Source organism: Suricata suricatta, chromosome 9 (assembly GCF_006229205.1).
Source record: "Suricata suricatta isolate VVHF042 chromosome 9, meerkat_22Aug2017_6uvM2_HiC, whole genome shotgun sequence".
In the NCBI taxonomy this organism is placed as follows: Eukaryota; Metazoa; Chordata; class Mammalia; order Carnivora; family Herpestidae; genus Suricata; species Suricata suricatta.
The window spans coordinates 4018036-4033693 of NC_043708.1; the positions used below are offsets into that span (position 1 = coordinate 4018036).

At 55.1% G+C, this 15658-nt stretch overlaps 1 protein-coding gene and 1 long non-coding RNA gene across 3 annotated transcripts in view; one reads left to right on the forward strand and one right to left on the reverse strand.

Annotated features, from left to right (window-relative positions):
• The window catches only part of LOC115301854 (WD repeat-containing protein 25-like), a 93479-nt gene that overhangs the window by 64683 nt on the left and 13138 nt on the right, over positions 1 to 15658 (reverse strand). The gene's annotated exons all lie outside the window — the stretch shown is intronic.
• On the forward strand, positions 7762 to 9457 carry LOC115301858. Of its 2 annotated transcripts, none has more exons than XR_003913326.1 (2): positions 7762 to 7830; positions 8585 to 9457. It is a non-coding gene; the product is annotated as an uncharacterized LOC115301858 (long non-coding RNA). The 2 variants fall into 2 exon arrangements; XR_003913327.1 differs by lacking the exon at positions 7762 to 7830 and adding an exon at positions 7852 to 8167.

Genomic DNA, 15658 nt, shown 5'->3' on the forward strand with positions numbered 1-15658 from the left:
AAACCAGTCATCAGACAGACAATACAGAGCTGGGGGGACGGGGGCGGAGGTGGGGGGGTGGGGGAGGATAGTGTCTCGAGGTCCTCAGCTCACCCTCCCCAGAGGCACCCCTAAAAATCTCCATGGAGCCCCTGGAGATTTTGTAGCCCCAGGCTACAGACCACCGATCTGACTTAACTCGACAGGCCCCTCAAATAAAGTAAGTCTAGTGTTCCAAATTTCCTTTGCAGAAGCAAAACATTCTTAATAAGACTGTAATGGAAAAATAATTCATGCATTTTATTTCCTATTTAATGCATTTATGTATTTTCCACAATGAGCATACATTATTTTAATAATCAGAAGAAAACAAACATTATTAAAAAGAAAATAATTCACATAACTTTAAAAAAAAAAAAAAAAACACCCGAGGCCCAGAGCAGACGAGCAGAAAGGTTTGCGTCTTCTTCCAGCGTCATCCACCAGCGTTAACTGCTAATTACTTTCCTCCCTTTAGAGCAGCAAAATATCACAGGCGTTTGGAAAAGGTCTGATGAGTCACCGAACGCTCTGTGGCTCTCAGCTGCGTCACTGAGTCCTATGCAGGCCTGCGTAAATATTCATAATATTTATACACCCACCCTGTCCCTGCTCACCCTGGGCTTCAGGGACTAGGGGGAAGGTGGGGAACTCTGGAGGGGGAGGACTGGGATGGGGGGCACTCTGGGGGCCTGGGCTGTGGCACTTCCACAGAGAACCTGACCTTCCCCCATCACAGGTCTCTTCAACCCTAACACCTGCCACACAGGGCTGAGAAATATTGGGATTCAGGGTACGTAAAAGTGGGTTTTCACTACATGGAGGCATTTTCAAGCACCCAAACTGTAACTGCACTTATGGTTAGATCTTGGGAGTCTCTAAAAAAGGAGAGGGGCAGGGGGAAAACTAAAGTCCAGGCTAACACACCCCACCCCTACCTGCTCTATCCCAAGGGCCCAGTTTCTATCCCAAAGCATCATGGGTGACCACTCCTCCCTGGGGGGGTTTCCTCCAATTCCACACCCACCAGTTCACAAATTTTCCCAGGCTCCCAGTTCCTATAGGAAACACTCTAGATTCACCCCCATGCCTCACAAAGCCCGACCCCCTCCCCTCTGGACCCTTACCATGACTCCCTCCCCAGCGCCCCCTCCACCGGATGCACAGACATCTGTGCTGGAGCCCCAGGGTCCTCGGCCTGCCCGGACTCTCCCAGCCCCTCCCTCCCTCGCCCCCAGGGCCAACTCAAGTGTCTTCTCCCACCCCCCGTCAGGTCCGGCTCTCTTCCTCTGTGCTCCCCAATACCGGCCAAGCACCTTTCCCAAGGCCTATCCTGATTTCCCTGTCTGGACACTCAGCAGGCACCTCGAGCGCTCGGAGAAGAGTGCCCACTCCAGCCTTGGGCACCTAGACTCGATCTAGCAAAACTAGGCCCTGGAGCCTGTCTGGGTCCTAAAGTGCGAGACTGTGGTTCCTCCTCCAGTCGTTTCGTGCGTCAGGGGAAAGCTGCCTCCGAAGATTGCGGAGCCCCCAGGGTATGTGTGGTCTGAAGGGTCTCTCTGGCTTACGTGTACCCAGCAGCCGCCAGCAGCAGCTGCCTTGGGAACGTACCAGCTTCCAAAATGACACCAGGAGAAGGCAGCAGAGCGGCCTAAAGGCACCCCTCTGCCCCTGCCCGCCGCCGCCAGCCCCATCCAGAGCCGATGGCCGCCACCCAGGAGGCCAGCCACGCTCATCTGAGCCAGGCTCACTTTCCAATCCGCATCTCACCTGAGGCGGGAAGATGGACGGGGCTTCGAATAAAAGGCTTTTCCTCACTGCCTCCTAGACTAGGAGAGGCATGTGGACCTGAGAATAAACAGCGGGTTATTCATGTCACAAGAGGACAATTACCCCAAAAATGTGAGCACATCGATAGGAATCTGCAAGCGACTTTTCTAGAACACAGGCCCGATGCAAATGAAATGCCTCAGTGCCGAGGATGCATCATCACCATCTAGTCTCTCAGAGACTCTGGGCACCGTTACAGTGGGAACTGCCACCTCAGCCCGGCCTCGACCTCTTCCCCTGGAAGGACTCCTGCAAACTCCTGCCCCGTGCGGGGCCTGCTCCGCTCTGGGGCCGCTGCCGCCATCCCGCTGGCTCCACGCGAGGGAGGAGCCGGTAGTCAGGGTCCCCACCAGCTCGGCACCTCTGGTCCTGGTCGGCCGCCCTCTGCCCGAGAGCAGCTCTGACTCCCCACGAGGAGGAGAGAGGGGGGTGGAGGGGGCAGGGAGCACCTACAGATCTACGGCCATCTTTAAGTCACGTTTCACATCTGTCCAACGGCCCCGGGCCTGCCCTTCTTTCTCTGTCCCCGCGTCTGTCATTCATTCATCCGCTCTCTCAATCACACGAATGTCTGTCCAGCACTACTTGGTGTAAAGCGGAGAGGACAGGAAGTTGCAGCCCCAACCTTAAAGAACCCAGCCCTGGGGAGGAGAGAACACGGGGCATGGGGCTGCACACAGGTGGCAGGTACTGGCTCTGGAGGGGCGCGGAGACAGGGATTAGTGAAGCTGGGGGCATGGACTCCAGCTCTGCCTCCTGGCAGCAGTGTGACCTGGGCAGACCCCCCCCCGGAGGAACGTGATGGCAGCCACCCTGCTGCCCCTGGCCTTCCCCACTCTCCCCCCAGCTCTCCGCACTAAATACAGATTCCATCGGCTTAAGTCTCAATTTCTTCAACTGCAAAATGCAGAGAAAATGCCAACAAGTGATTTGTGGGAAGAGGGGCTGTCCATGTACAGACCCCAGCACAGGGTGGGAGCTCGGTCGACGGCAGCTGCTTTCCTAGGATGACTCTGAATTACCCCGTACCCCGTCCCGTGCCCACAACAGGAAACACCCTCGCCTTCGGCCCCTGCTCAAGCCCACACCGTCAATGCCGAATGACGAAAATGGCCTCAAATCCAATCGGTCCGGCTCTCAAGCTGGGACCCACCTATCAATAGGAGAATGATGGCCGCAAACCTCCCTCCCCAGTCTGTCCTCTGCTTTGACCTTGGGCCCCCGTGTTTTGATTGAGCTGGAGCCGCTCAACCTTGGGAGAATCCAAACATCTGATCTGCCCCTCAGGGAAGCACAGGACACTGGAATGAACTTGGGCTCTGGAAGCAAACAGTCCTGAACTCCTATCCCAGCTCTGCCGTCTGCTAGTGGGATGCTCCTCGGCCCTCCGGGCCCCCTCGACTGCAGCATGGGCACGCTACCAACGTCTCCGGGGTTCAGGCAGATTCACTGTGTACATGACGCTGATCTGGGCACGTGGTGGGGTCTCAGCAAATTGCAGTTGTCATTGCTATCAAAATTCAAGCCCAGGGAGCTGACCCCCTTGAGTTCTTGTGATACCAGATGAAGCCCACACCAGCACAGCGCCCTTCTGCCCAGCACACGTCATCAGGCAAGCCAGAAGCCAGGCCCACAGAATTAACTTAATGCTCCATTTGGCAGTGCGTCCCTAGGTCCATCATCCATTCTTATTCCCTGGAAGCCTCCAGCCACGCAGACCGGAATACTGATCACGGCAATCACCTCGATGCAAGTCTGGCAGCCACGCACTTGGTGTGTGTTTCAGTCACAGGAGTGGGCCTACCGTTCTGATTCTGCTCCATTCCAGCCCACGTCACTCCGGGCAACAAATAGGCTCCTAAAAACTCGAGTTAATCACCAATCTATTAATGGAATCACACCTCCACGTTGATTTTACATTATCATTTCAAAATGATGCATATTCATCCTCCATACTTGGGGTTAGGCTTGGGGAAGGAAGCAGGAGTCACCCGGGTGTCACTCGGGGCGGCGTCCTGCCGGCTGTGGGTGATAGCCCCACCTCACGAGGCACGGGCAGGGAAAGGCTGAGGGCCCCTCCTGAGGACCCCGGCAGAGAACCACAGCTCAGGGACAAGCCTTCCCGGCTCCTTCCACAAGTCCCACTGATCCCAATAATGTCTAAGGCTTTTGCTTCCAGTTCGCTCCCTCGGTGTTTGGCCATACCTGCTTTGGTCCGAAAAGTGGCCAGGTCATTCTAAGTCAAATGAGCAGGTTTTTTTCCTGCAAGGGGGCTGAGTGCCCCCCAAGAAACAGAGACAGGCGAGGAGCAGATGCTCCAGGCCCAGGGCTGTGGACCTGGTGGCAGATAGGACAGAGGGGAGGGACACCCATTCTGCAGACCCATTTTTCTCTGTACGTCTTTTTGTCTCCCTTTAATCTTGTACCAAAATGCGTGTACTTCTATTCTTTAAAAGAAGTTTTCAAGTGAAATAAGGAAAATGGCCGCTTTCCCTTGAGGAAACTTACAATAATCAAACAGGAAGGACCAGGCTGGACCTACAAAGGAGATTTCACTTCCCCCAACGGCCATTCATCGGGCACCTTTTGGACGGAAGCCCTGAGCTACTCAACACGGGCTCACCCCTGTCGTGAGACTCGGCTGTGGATTCCTCGGGGAGGAAAGGGCCTCACAGCAGAAGGGTGTCCTCCCATGGGTCTCCCCCAACGCTGGCCCCCTGAGTTTCATCCCCTGGGCATTTTACTTCATCCCGTGGCTCTGTTCCATGGCAATCCCGGGTCTCAGTAACTTCTCTGCCTGCTTAATGACGGCCTCTGGAGGTCACGTGGAGAGAAAACCGATTCAGAATCCTGCAAGCTCATTCGGCAACTCTGCAGGGAGACTTGGGAGGGACACCGCTCGTTACCTCGTTTAGCTAAAGGTAGTTTGGGATCACAAAACCACTCGGCCGAAAGGGGCCTTGGAGAGTGCAGCCGACCCTCTGTGTTTTCCAAATGAGACAGCAAAGCCAGGGCTGACCTCCCTCGCTCAGGGGCTCGGCTGGCAAAGAGCAGATGCACACGCAGACGCCTGGCCCCTGACAGCCAGCTCATTGCTCTCCCCACCCCCCGTGGCCCACCTGTCTTGTCCCTGTCCGCAGTAATAACCCCGCAAAGAAATGAGTCACTCACTTGCCCACATCATGCCTGTGAAGTCAGAGGGTTATTTTTTTAGAAAAAAGTAATAACAAAGGAAATGGATAAAAGTATCTTAAGTAAAGGTTGTCTTTCCTGACGTGATGGATGGAAAGCTCTCGGGCTGCGATGGAAGGAGTGGGATTACTCCGAGGTAATGACGGCGATCATGTGTCAGAAGGGCAGACATCACTACTCTTTGACAGAGGACACTTGGGAAGAAGTTACAAATAGAAAGCCTTCCCTTCACTTTCCGAGGGGGTAGAATCATAATTTCACCTGGATTGTCAAGATCTGCTGCAGACAGCGTCTGTGCAGTAGAGAGAGGGGCAGACAGTACCCGGCCTCCCACCCCCCACCATCACGGGCAGCCATGGGAAGTGCAGTCAAAACTGGGTTTTAAATGCCTGGCACAACTGAGCAAAAGTGCCGTCCAGCACTTAACTACCCCCTCACCACCTTCCACTAACGCCAGTCACACCCCAAGAAGCTGCACCAAGGAGCGCGAGGGGCCCCTCCTGGGAGCGTGTGCCGGAATGACACCCCGGACTCCAGGGGAAGGACGGGCACCGGCGTCCGGAGAGGAGGGCAGCCCTATCACGCCCCTGCTTCTTCAACTGTCTGGTTCTTTTCGGTTCCTCTACACGGGCAGTGTTTCTTTTAGCATCAGAGAGAAAGCAAAAAGCCAAAAACAAGAAGAAATTAAAACCAACAAAAACATTTTCTTAAAAGGTGCACAAGAACCTGCTGGTACAAAGCTATGGGGAGAAAGAAGTGATCGATTCTGGGGCGGGGGGCAGTTGAGTAGAGGGGGCGCCCAGAGGAGACAGAACTTGAGGCAGCCCAGATGGACAAGGACTTGCCTCATGGGGAAGCGGGGACATGGGGCCGTGGGGCTCAGGGTCACTTCTGCCAGACCCGAAGACACTGGGGGGGAGGGAGGGGTCCGGCCCCCCATCTCCCAGGACACCCAGAACTCCTGGGCAGGCCTGGGCAGAGACTCCTGGAGCAGCCAGAGGTGATCAGCAAGGAAACGCTTAATTAGGTGGCGCGAGGGGGGATCCCAGCAGCCCAGAGGCCACCGAGGAGGCCCAGCCAAAGCTGCTCCAAGCGGCGGGCCAGGGGGGACGGGAGAGGCCCCGCCTGCTCCGAGAGCCGCCGCCGCGCCCCGGAGGCCCAGAGGAAATATTACTTCGAGACAAAAACTGAATTATGAAATCCACAAGCAATAATTAGTTTAAATTACTACTTCTACTTGAATAATTAAACACGCTTATTTTCACTCACTGATGTTTTATTCATTACCATACATCTTTCCTGAAAGTTGTTTTTAACGTGAATATTCTTTTATTTGCAAAGATCCCACAGAGATTTACTATGCTAATTTCAAACCTTTCTTCTAAAATAAAAACAACAATAACAAAAACACTCCAGATTATCATCCATTAGTGACTGCTGTGTGGGGTCCATTATCAACTTAAGGCGCAACAGCCGACTGGAAATATTGTGAAGTTATTCACACACCAAAGCCTCCTTCCTTTAAAATTCACTGCTGAGCGGTGATACTTAGATAGGCTCGAAATGAGTATGAAAATAAAAAGACCCAAGTGCAGGAAGGCACAGACGGACCCAGCTGTTGCTTTTCATCACGCCCTCCGTTAATGAAAACATTTTTGCGTTTCCACCAACGATGTTTGGATTTTCTAAGTCTTACTTTTACACCCTCGAGCCAGGATACCCATAAGCACAGTAATAAAGGCTTAGGGTTTTTATTAAGCAAAGTAACCTTTGGGAATAAGTCCTAACTTAAATATAACACACAAACTAACTCTTCCCGCTGGGCTATTGGCTGGTGTTGGCTGAATGGCAAAACTCCAAAGCCGAGCTAATGCCAACAAGCTGAGCCCGAGTCAAACCCTGACCAAACGGAAAGGAACAGACCAGCTCCGCGAAGGCCAGAAGCCAAGAGCCACCGGACGAGCCGGCCAAGGCTGTGCGGCAGAACTGGACGCGCCGGTCACTCAACAAACACCAGGGAGTGTCAGCCACTCTGGTCAAGCACAGGCTGCCCGGCACACGCACGCGCGTGCGCACACACACACACACACACACACACACACACAGCCCTGTGGCTCCAGGACGGACACCCCCTCCCCTGCCCCGGGCAGGAGCCTGCGAGCCCCTCCCTGAGTATCTGCTGAGTGAAACCCAGTATCTGGAGATTTTCCAAGGCCCCGATTCTATTCCCTCGGCCCCCGAACACCCCTGAACAGCAACTGGCCACCCATCCCGGGAACTTGGCGAACGCGCAGGCCCCCCTCCCACCTGAAACTAAGTCACTGGAGGGACCCCCAGCACCAGCACCTTCCGTGCGCCCTCCCTCCGTCAGTGTAAGTAAACCCTGCTGAACAGTTTTCACAGTGGTTGCAACCGGTCTTCTGGAGCAAGAGGAAAATGGATTGCTCAAATTTTAAAGTTTCCAAATCAAAAATGACCATCTACTGAACTGAATTATGAGCCGTGGCACTGGTCTGGCCTTTGGAAAATGAAGGGGCTCCAGAGGCCACAGGCCAGGGCTTAGCTGATTCTAGAACTCAACAGTATCTGCGTCACCATCATTAGAAGCATCCAGAAAGCAAAGCGGAGCTTCTGCTGGGCTTGTTTCCGTGGCAACAGCTTCAGTGGCCTGTCTCCGGGAAAGGAAAGGAGGGAGGGAGTGGAAGCTGCGGAAGCAGGGGTGGGGGGGACGAGGCGAAGAGGGAAAGTGGGGAGAACAGGGTGGGCGCAGGAGAAGGCAGGACGGAAAAGGTAAAGAAAGGAGAAGAGAGGGAAAGGCAGGGGGGAGTGCGACCCAAGGAGGGGACTGAGGAGAGCAGGACTTCTGCCTGAGGCCGTGCGTCTACGTGCGCGCAAAGAACACTCCCGTTTGCCTCACTAAATGCCACGCAAGTCACTCGCAGTCGATCCCCTAACACACACGAAGGTCACTCACGAAGCCCTCACTAAGGTCAACACGAGCCCACAGGTCTGACTGGGTTCGACCCAGAAGGAAAACAGGAAGGAAAAGAGAAGGCACCGAGACCTGGGGTCAATCACCAGAGCCACAGCCGGCTCGTGGGGAGTGAGCGCGGAAAGCCGCGTCAAGGTGAACACCTCCTGCCCCAACGGGGATGAGGTTCAGTCGGCCCCCGGCACCCCGACCCAAAACCAGTAACGACAAAAATGACCAGAACTCTAAATGCAACGTAGGTCCTGGGCTGGATCCCGAGACAGCAAAGGGATGTTAGTGGGGAGACTGGTGAAACCTGAAGAAGTCTACAGTGCGCAGAGCTATCCTGGTATTAATTTCTTAGTTTTGACAGCCGTACCAGGGTTATGTAAGATGGAGAGGAAGGCTGAGTGACAAGATACAGAAACTCTCTGAATTTTACAACTCTTCTCTACACCGAAGAGTCTTCAAAAGTTTTAAAAGAGAAATAACGAGGGCTGTTTCGAAGAAAGACTCCTGTTTTTCTAACAATGGTTTGTTATTTTTTCCATATAAAACCAATGACCTCGATAGGGTCTGACGACCGTAGAGTCTGCCTGGCCTGCGGCTGAGACCCCACACGGACACCGCACCCCTGCGGCCCAGGTGCGGTGCTGAGTTCGAGGTGTGCTAGCGGCGGCCCTTCCGTCTGAAGCGAAGCTCCGAGGAGAAGAGCCCCGTGTGGCAGACTCGGGGACCCCACCACGCTCCACACGTCCCTCGTCCCGCCCCCAAGGCTCCCCCAGCCCTGCCCCCTTGTTCCACGTGCCTGTCCCAGCAGTCTCGCCAGCGGTCGGTCGCTGGCAGCACCTTCCTCCACACCCTCCAGCCTTCACCTAGTCTGTTCCCTCTCCCTGGAAGGCTCTTCCATTTCCTTGCTACTGAGCTCTTTCTCCGGATCCTGAGACTCCTTGGGACCCTCACTGACCCTGCCCCTCCCTGGGGCCACCCTTCGGGCCCCTCCCCCACTCCTGGGCAGCAGGTGGAGGCCGCGGTGTACTTGTCTACCTGTTCCTTCTTCCTGGAGTCCCAGAGCCTTTCAAGGAGCATCAGACGCCCTACTCATCCCCAGCACCCAACTCTTGCATCAGATGCTGAATGAATGAAATACTAGGGGTCAAGAATGCAGGCAGTTCTTTTGAAAGAGAAAATACCAGTAACAACCTTGCATCTTGTGTTTAAAAACTCAAAAAGGGTCCCTCAGTAAGAAGTGAAGGAAGCCAGTCCTTTTAAAGGCAGATTTTGTTCCAGAACGACAGGTCCGTCTCCACAGACACGAGCGCTGCACAAGTATCCTCTTCCGACCGACAGGCTGGAAAGCTTTTCCAAGGCTTTGGTTTCCTTGACAACAGCAGTGCCAGAGACAAGTAGAGAGATAATTAAAAAGTATGTTCCCTTTGCTTCGAACTTCGTAAGTGTTTTTAAGCGATAATGAACAGTCCACGCTCGGTGCGGATGGCGTCAGTGTGGACAGAGCCGAGGGCACGCAGGGCACGCCATGCTGCCCCTCCTCCGAACGTGGGGGCCCGAGCGAGCGACCCGAGCCCTCCACCCGGGACGACATTCACCAAGGGACCACAGCCCACCCACACAGGGCGGGTTCGCGGTGGCACTTTCCAAGTGCTGGGCCCCGCGGGCCAAACACTGCCACGTGTACTCCTCAAGGGCTCTGTGAACTCTCGGAGCCGGACAAGTTCTACTGTCGCCATTTGGCAGGAGAGAAGCTGAACTGCAGAAGAGGGCCTGGCAGTGTGGTCCAGAGGCCCGCAGCCCTGGCTGCGCCTCACCGCCCCCCCCCCCCCACCGGCCGCCCCTCTGGTCCCCAGATCTCATCCCGGGATCTGAGCGCCGTCCGGCGGGCCCACGTCCCCACACGCTGCGCTCGGGCCGGCTTCAGGTCCTCCCCGCTGCCCCGAGAATGAGCGAGATGAAGGCGCCAGCCCCGTAACGTGGTCAGCTCTGAGCTTGACTGATGGGGCTCCTTCTCTTTTCAGGCTGGCTTGTCACGTCTGTTTTGTTCTAACAGCTTTACTGTACTCGTATCTTTGACGGTAAGCCTCCTCAAATCCTTTCTGGATTTACGACTTATAAACAGACAATAAATAAACAAACACACGAGCTGCGAGGAGCAACCAAGCCCGTTACCCGGGAGTATGAACGCACAGTCCAGCAGACCGGGAGCAGCCACCAGTCTGACTGAGCTCCCAGCTACAGTCCTCAAAGCCCCCCAGTGCCGCCACCCCCCACCCAGGACACTTCCCGCCAGGGCCAGGGGTGGGGGGAAGGGCCACGGCCTGCGGGAAGGACCTGCCCCGAGGGAGGACGGCAGACTGCGTGGGGTCATTCACACAACCTACTACGTGCTGACCTAGTTCCTCTAGGAACTAGAGACACAACCATCAAGAGACAAATTCCCCGCATCATGGAACTTAGGTTAGAGCTCGTCCCATTTTGCAGGTGAACTAATTAAGACTCGGAACAATTAAGGACCTTGCCCACATTCACATGACTACTTTCTGGAACCCCCAAGTGGGAAGCTGACGCAGAACAACCCGAGGACGCAGTGGCAGAAAAGGGGGAGTCCGAACACCAGCTCCGTGTTCAGGAGCTACGTGTTCTTCAACGTCCCTCCCTGGTACTCAGTTTTCCTCATCTGTAAAACGGGCGTGAGGATGCCGCCGCCGCTGCCACTGTCAGTTTACATGATGAAGGGCTTGCGACGTGCCTGGTACTCTCCTGAGGATTCCCCGTGATCCTTCCTGTGTAACCTTGGTCAACTGCGGATGCTACCCCGCATACTGACGGGGAAACGAAGGTCCCAAGAGTTCTATGACTCACACGGAGCCGGAGTCCAAAGGCACAGGGCCAGGGCTTAGCCCCCCGGCGGAGCCGTCCTGTACCCTGGCTGTGAGTGGACGCAGTACAAAGCCGTGGTGTGGCCCCCAGCGGGGCAGGCCTACAGCCCCCCACGGGTCCAGCCTGGCTCCCCCAGTGCACCCGGCACCGCCCAGACCTGCCTGCACGGCCCCACGCCGCAGCGTGGCACTCGGGTAGCACAGGCCTATCCTCCCCACCCACCTGGCTACCCAGCTCCTCGCCTTCCAAGACCCAGCTCGGGGGTGCCTGGGGGGGCGCAGTCAGTTGAGCATCCGGCTTCGGCTCAGGTCATGATCTCACGGTTTGTGGGTTTGAGCCCCGCGTCAGGCTCTGTGCTGACAGCTCAGAGCCTGGAGCCTGTCTTCGGATTCTGTGTCTCCTTCTCTCTCTAACCCTCCCCTGCTCATGCTGTCTCTCTTGCTCTCTCAAAAATAAATTTAAAAAAAAACATAAAAAAAAGAAAAAGACCCAGCTCGACCTTCCCCTTGTGCCCCGACCCCAACAGACCCACCCGGCTCCCCACTGCATGCCCATGCCCAACGCAGGTGGTCCCTGGAGGGCCCGCCACATTGTCACGCCCTGGCCTATTTCGAGGCCTGGCCTCCATTAGCTTTCTTGCCAGCAGGGGTCTGGCCGGTGCCCTCAGGGCCTGCCTGTCCACAGCCCAGCATCTAACCCACGACTGGACCACACGTGACCAAATGAAGAAAGAAGTGAAGAGAGCAAGGTAGCAAGTCCTCTCTCCCGCCCTCTGGGGCACCTGATCCCTGGGGACCCCGGGGCACACGCCGCAGGCAGAGCGCCACACACGAGGCCTGAGGCACTGGCTGGCCACACGGCAGCGGGTCCAGCAGTGTGTCCAAGTGTACCGGCTGCCAGGAGCCAGCGTCACTGCTGAGCCGGAGAACAGGCAGGCACGTCTAGAAGGGCCCAGGCTCCTGGGGAGGCCTGCTGGCCCCCGGGGCGTGCGCCATATGATGTGTTCCACGAATCACGGCTACTGGAGGCGCCCTGCATCGCAAGCCGCCCGTGCTTCAGAGCTTGGCCCGGGAGGCAATTACAGAATAAACCCTGGCTTGAGGCTCCCGATAACACCTTCCATTTGTAAGGGCTTCAGAGCCTACACGGTGGCTTCACACGTCTGACTTCGTCTGATCCCTTCAGCCCCGAGAGGTAATTATTTCACAGATGAGAGCCTGGGAAGCCCAGAGAGCTCAGGGAGGGGACGCGCCTCCCTCGCCCGAGGGCTCATAGCGCACAGGGCCCTCCCAGGCCGGGCGCGGGCCCTCTTCAGGCCAGCACACAGTCTCTGGGGCGCATGCCATCTCAGGAGGGGTCTTAGAGTCCCCAACCCCTGCCTGCATCTACTTCCCGGGCCACGGGCAACGTGGGCGCCCACCTGCACTGATCCCTTGCATCCTCACCCCTTCCCAAGGCATCCACTGCCCCGGGGACCCGTCCTGAGTGCCGGCGAGTTCTTCCTCGCCTGACGGCAACCTCTTCCCCCACAGTTTCCACCAGGAGCCCTGCTTCTGCCCCAGACCGGAGGACGACCTGCTCCTCCTCCGACCGTGGCCACGCCAGCACTGGAGGACAGCTGCTGCGCTCCCCCGCCGGTCCCTGTCACCGGGCTAAGGGCGTCACGGTAAGACTCCAAGGAGCCGGGACATTTCGGAACACACTTGAATGAGAGCAAAGAACATGGAAAGAGACCAGGACAAAAACAAACAACTTTTCTAACCAAAGGTTACAATGAAAATGTGTTTTAATTTGTGTTTCTGTACCTTTCAAAATAACACTTCAACTAGTTCAGAGAGAGACCGCCTGTGTTTATAAAAGCTCTCGAGCCCCCCCCCCCCCCCCCCCAGTGGCCGGGCTGCGTAAACACACTGTGAGCAGGCAGAGAAATCGCTCCTTGTGATACTGTTGATGCCGGCTTGTGTGCGAGTTAGAATTCTAAACTCAGCGGGTTAAAAACGTTCTGAAAGCAATTTTGGTGTTAGTCTAAATAATTATAGATCACATTCACTTAGAGAAGGGCCTCTGCCCCCTCGGGGCTCCGAGGGAAAATTCTAGGCATGATAGTTAAGCAAAATAGTTGGTTATTACACAGGCTTTGCGGTGGCGGTGCAAATTGGTATAATCCTTTCGGAAAGCAATCTGACCGGAGACGTATCTGGACCCATGAAAATGCACAAGCCTTTGACCCCGCAGTCCTACTTCTGGGAATGAATCTGAAGGAAATAATCCAACAGAAAAGGATTTCATGCATGAAGATAACCACTTCGGCATTATCTATAATAGCAAAAATTAGAAACCACCTAAGTGTCCAAGGACAGCTGAGTAAATTACAGTTAATCAACCCGAGGGGGCGGCATGGAACCAGCACACACTGACAGCCCTGCACAGGCGCCGCGACACTGCGGCGGGAGAGGCTGGGCGAGAACGTGAACCGGGAGAGGCAGCCTGTGCACAACAGTACGCACGCGCTGTGCAAACCACACGCCCGGAGGGGCCGGGAACTGACGGGAGGGCGTTCAAAGGATAATCACAATTGAGGCGTATGTAGGAATCGGGAGATTTGCTCCCGACATCTTGTAATGCTGGCAAATCGCCCTCGCAGAGGGGAGAAGGCAGGGCAGAGAGAAGGGGTGGGGGGCCAAGGGAGGCTGGGACCCTCCTGGATCATATTTCGGTCACACCGTTTGCCGAGCTAACCAAGCAAGAGGAGGCAATGACGCAGTCAGGGCTGAGCCTACATATGTCCACCGGAGCCGCGGCGTGACGCTGTTATTACCAACATGCGTGGCCGCCTAAAATGAAATTACAGACACAAATAAAACTGTGCTGTTCAAGCCAGTTGCTGTGACCCCTTTACACTCTCTGAAGGTAGCAAGGACTCCATACAGCTGCTGGGTATGAGGGTTACTATCGATCTGTATTTAGCATATTTGAAATCAAAACTGAGAACACTTAAAAATATTAGCTGATGGGGGCGCCTGGGTGGCTCAGTCGGTTGAGCGTCCGGCTTTGGCTCAGGTCATGATCTCCTGATTCGTGGGTTCAAGCCCCACTTCGGGCTCTGTGCTGACAGCTAGCGCAGAGCCTGGAGCCTGCCTCAGATTCTGTGTCTCCCTCTCTCTCTCACCCTCCCCTGCTGACACTCTTTCTCTGTCTCTCAAAATTGAATAAATGTTCAAAAAAAATTTTTTAAATATTAGCTTATTTAAAAGTAATGCTAGGAAACGCATTACATGTCAACATAAATAACATCTTTCATGAAAAATAATTGTATTTTCGAAGACAGAAAAATGAAATTCAGGGAGAAGGCACTGCTGACGGTTTTGCCATCCCCTTGACGGGGGCTTGATCCAAGACGGCGGGGCTCCCCGCCTCTCTGCTGTCACCGCACACTCCCGCAGCCTCCGGAGAACTCCGCGTACGCTCACGGGAGGGCGGGAGTGGAGACGGCAAACAACTTCTATGTGCTCTCATGAAAACAATTTTCACCCCTCCACGCCCCATGAGAGGGTCTCGAAGACCCCGGGGGGCTCCCAGGCCGCACTGGAAACCACCGCAATCAGTCACAGCACGCAAACGCGGCTGCTGCAGCGCGCGGGGGCAAAGAGGGGTTTAAAATTACACGGATAGTTGGAACTCAACTCTGTTGCCTTTTATTTTCAAAGATTGGATGGAAATACACCAAAAGTCTACAGTTGTTGCCTCTGGGTGCAGAGATAATGGGCAATTTTTTCCTTTATACCTTCCTGTTTTTTCCAGAGCGTACATGTATTTCTTTTATGGTCAAAAACAACATTTCATTTTTGAGCAAATGTTGGGGCGGCCGTGGCGCGCCCGTGCCCTGCGGAATAAGCTGGATGGGAAGAAGGTCGTTTTACATCATTAGTAGCCAGCACCCATGTGGGGGAGCGTCGCGAAGCAGGGCTGCTCCTTAATATACCAATCGATCCCTGGCACCGAGCGCACATTCATCACGGTGGGCACTGCCGGCCCCGGCCCCACAGAAAGCCTGGAAGAGACAACCAGAACTGGGACCGGCTCAAGCTAATCACTGCTCGGTGAAGGTCAGACATAGATGACTGTCTCTCAGACCCTGAGATGGGGGAAGACACACCACACTCTGAAGCCACAGGACAATCACAAAGGGAAAGGTCCACAGACTTGACCACAAACAGAGTCGGGCTTTCTCTGTAAATAATAATAACAATAATAAAATGGCAAACCTCACAATCAAACAATTCACCGCAGGGGGCGTGGACATGATGACAGGTCAGGATCGTTCTTTGCAAACTGCCAGGTACAAGAACCACGGAGGCTGCAGGGGATTGACGGACAAGTCCCAGGGCCACGGACCCTGACTGAGCACCAGTGAGGCCCCGGCTCACTTCTGAAGGAGCTGCGTGGAAACGGATTCATCTGGTTCTCGCACAAGACACCGCCTGATTAGTGAACGCTGAAGAAAGTTACTAATTCTACCGCTGTCGAGGGGAAGAAGGCCTGGTCGCACGTACACATAAATGATGGCGTGTGTCACAAATGGAAGGCTACGGGGCCAGTAAAAAGAACAAAACAGATCCGTGCACTCAGAAGGAAAGGTGTGCACGAGAGAGGAGAGGAAAAAAGCAGCCAGAAGACACTACGGAGAGCGTGACGTCCGCACAGCACACACGGAGACCCCAGCCCCCCATCCTGCTCAGGCGCTCTGAGCCT